General features: G+C 41.5%; 1 pseudogene; it reads left to right on the top strand.

Annotated features, from left to right (window-relative positions):
• The first annotated feature begins 2,233 nt into the window (after positions 1-2,233).
• Positions 2,234-2,451, top strand: LOC150031840 (uncharacterized; annotated as a pseudogene).
• The last annotated feature ends 1,415 nt before the right edge of the window (positions 2,452-3,866 follow it).

The following is a 3,866-nucleotide window of genomic DNA, read 5'->3' as shown; positions in this document are numbered from 1 at the left end:
AGTATTGGAAACAAGCTATAGCACTTACTCCCGGTAATTATATTGAAGCCCAAAATTGGTTGAAGATCACAAGGCGTTTCAAATAAGAAAACTCTGTTTATTTTTTTTATTTTAATTATTAACTGCTATGCTATTATGAAACTTTTCTTTTGATAAATATTTTCAAATATGAATGTTTTGTATAAATATATAGCTATTATATTTAGCTAGTATTAGTTAGAAATTTTGATATTTTGATATTTGTTATAATTCTTTGTTAATCAAAGAAAAGGGATAATTTCTCAGTGAAGAACCAATCAAGGAATTTCATTATATCCCTTCTAATCTAAGATCGTTCAAATTTTTTTTAGTATTTTGTAGGGGTAAACGATATAGAGGTACATTAGAGAATGTATTTTATATAAAAATAAAAAAATATGTTCTATGTAAGACAAAGTAGTTCCATTTAGGAACTTCTAATGGAGATATGTGAATACATTAGGTTCTACAAAAAATTTGTTTTGTTTTTGTGTCAATTCAAAACCCAGAAAAAGGTTTTATAAGATTCAAAAGGTCCGAGAGTGCCTCATGGCTATGGCTATGTCTATTTGGTCAAAGTCACTTGCCAACAATTAGTTCTGTAACTGGCACTTGACTCGAACTGCCATGGAATGGATCAAAGAACTGAACACGTTTCCAATACCGACAATAGCTCTTGCTGAAGAAATTGTAGCAGCTTCGACACCCATTGATTTTGCACCTTCTAACATCTCGTTTGAGAATTCTCGTCACGCTTTTTGATTCACGATTTGATGTTATGGATTCCTTGTAGATTCTTCCCTTCGTTCCTTTTATCTTGGGCATCTCAAAATGCTATGCATTCTTTTCGATCTTGTACTGACGCTGAGACCCAATCTCGATGAAAAAAGAAAAAACGTTCGCAACTACATCAAAAACCTCTATTCCTGAAGTAAACTCTAGTCGCTCTTGCTCCGCTCATATACTATTCGAAACCGAGAAAACCATCAAAATCTTCAATGCTATTCTCGTCTGTCTTATTTTGCAGAGCAAAGACCCCATTCATCCAAAGTAGTATTTTTAGTATAGAACAGAGGCATTTTGAGCCGATTACTACAACTACATGCACATCTAGTGCAGTGGCTTGGAAGCAAGCTACCTTGACCATCTTCCGAAGAAAAAAAGAATCGACTCATCAAACGCTGTAGGGGCGGACTGCTCTACATTCAGCCATGCCACTGTGACCCCCAAAGTGATCTTCTTCTAGTTGCAGGACGAAATTCGGCAGCCAATTGCTGGCTCTAAATAACCAGCCCTGCAATAAGTTCAATTCTTCCGTAACATAACGAGGCGGGGTTGCGGGCGAGCCGAGTGACATAGGTGCACAAGAGTACTTTGTGCCACAACCATCTTTTTTTTATAGGTTCTACGGACCGATGCCTGCTGCTTCATCTGGGAGAAAAGAATCATTGATATGCCGGTCATTAGAAGGAAGAACCATCATAAAAAGATTCCTCGTGTATCATCTGTAGCAAAACTATGAACGGGAGCTAGCAATCCGGACCGTATTGAAAAGGTTCCTGAGACACAGCATGGAAAAGTCACAATATTCAGAAACAAGGTCTAAGAATGAAGAAGGGGTAAAATAACTGAATGAATACGAGCTGTGGCTAATACCCGGGGCATAAAAGAAGCATTTTCTACGGGATCCCAAAACCACCAGCCACCCCGACCTAATTCATGATGAGCCCACCAACTTCCTAGTAAGATGCCTACGGTTAAAAAGCACCGACATATCAAGATCCAAATTCGAATTGGTTCCTGGTCCTGGTCAGAGACTACTATGTTCGCGCTGGTGGTCCAACAAAGAAGCGAAGTAGCGGTCTCTTTCTTTCCATTACGAACGATACGCTTTGCCTGCTCCCTCCCCGTGTCCACTAGCCCTCCCGTCTAGAGCGAAGAGAAGGCGAAAAATCACCACCGAAGCAGCATAAGCAGGCTTCTATTGCTACGGAACAATAGAGCAGGATAGTATTTTGCACCCACATGTTTGAATTTGACGCTAAAAAGCTCGCTTGTTATACGGGATCCAACGCATCCAGCAGAGCGAAGAAGTGTTCCATTCTTTTCAGTGACATCCTTCCGCATTGGTGGTGAGTGAAGTGCCACAATCCCATTCATCATTTTGGATCTACATAAGCCAAAACCAATAGCACTGGCGACGTCTCCGGCATAAATGCAAGGAGGATGTATAGCTGATATAGATCTTGTGGAATAGGATTTGATTCTATAAGCGGTTCGGTACGAACGAAGAAATTTTGAACAAAAGGATCGAAACTCGCTGATAGGAAAGAAGAGAAAAACAAAGCAATGCCAAAAGTTCCATCAATCTGTTGTTCATGGATAGACGAAGCTCTCTCTTTATCATCTCGTGCCAAATGCAACAAAGGATGAGTCCTTTTTCCTTCTCGCAAACCACGGGAGCACCGGGAGCCCAGAGGAGCAAAGCTCATTTTTGGGTAAAACGGCACATAAAAAAGGGTTGGCACGTCAAAAGTTCGGTTCCTTTGCGAACAAAGTTCAGAATCAACAAGGGTTCATAGGACGAAGGGAGTGTACAACTGGGCCGCAACCCCATATTTTTGTTCGTAATGAGGGAGATCTCGAATGGGGTTCTTCACGAAGTTCGAAAGAAAGGAATAAAAAAGAGTTTCTCTATGGCCTCCTCGTTTTGAGACATTATGGCTTTGGGGTTGACCCCGGTAACAAAGAAGGAATCCATAAAAACTTGAGATCCAACACCATGATAAAATACTACCCTCATGATTAGACCATGTCCCTGAGATTTGATAAAAGAAAGATGCATTCGCGGTTAATACGTTGTAATTGGATAAGTTATTAGGAATATGACGGAACAAAAGACCAAAGAAAGAAAGAAGAATACATCAAAATGCAGGTGCTGCACCAAACGCTGGTGGTTGTTTCTTGTTGTAAGTGAATACAACGAAAAGACTGGGAAATAACGAATAATGAAACAATTCATATATTGACATTTCGTGCTCATTTCCAAATTTATGCTTTGTTATTCCCAACATCCGATAACCACAAGATGATCCACAAGAAATGTGGCAGGATTCGAACCTATGGCCAGCCTGCCCCTGACCAGCTGGGTTGGGTGGCCGGGTTAGCACGCCTCGTCACCTCTGTACCCGAAACAGATGTGTTGCGCTACCTAACACGTAACCTTTCGGGGTTTGGCTTCTGGTTATACCATTACCAATAGCGGGTAACCCCCGGGCTGGCCGCCCCTGACCTAATAAGAACCATTATCCTTATGACCAAACAAGGACTAGCTTACTTACTTCTCGAGCGATAGTTCCACGATCCCGATCAGCAACTTGTTGGGAGTAGGAGCATCCAAGCTTGCCCAACCTATACAAGGGGCTTGGAGATCGAGGGTTTTATGGGGGAGATACGGTTTCCAGGTTGGATTTGAAAAAGAAAATAGGACTAGTTGGGTCGATAGAGGTGGTGAAATCTAACCTTTGCATCAATGTTTGGCAGGGCGGGTCGCTTGAGTGTCAAAACCAAGCGGTGGTTGTTTTTCCTTGGCCTATCGAACCAGCGTATGCCATTCCTCCTTTGATGACTCCCAGTAGAGAAAGCCTCAATTTGCCGATGTGGATTGAAAGGAAGTAGATCCTTCCGCCTATCCGGAGTGTTGGAAATAAATCAATGGTTTTTTTATTTTGGATTTCCCGATCACTGGAAGCAATCTTCACTGGCACAAGGATCTCCTCATAGGAACCTCCACTATGGACAATGAGTTTACGAAGACTTCGAGTAGTGCGAGATAGGCTAATCACCAA

This window comes from Benincasa hispida, chromosome 12 (genome assembly GCF_027475165.1).
Source record: "Benincasa hispida cultivar pf3 chromosome 12, pf3_genome.v1.1, whole genome shotgun sequence".
NCBI classification, from domain to species: Eukaryota; Viridiplantae; Streptophyta; class Magnoliopsida; order Cucurbitales; family Cucurbitaceae; genus Benincasa; species Benincasa hispida.
Note: the sequence above shows the minus strand (reverse complement) of the source record. Positions and strands in the feature narration are given on the sequence as shown.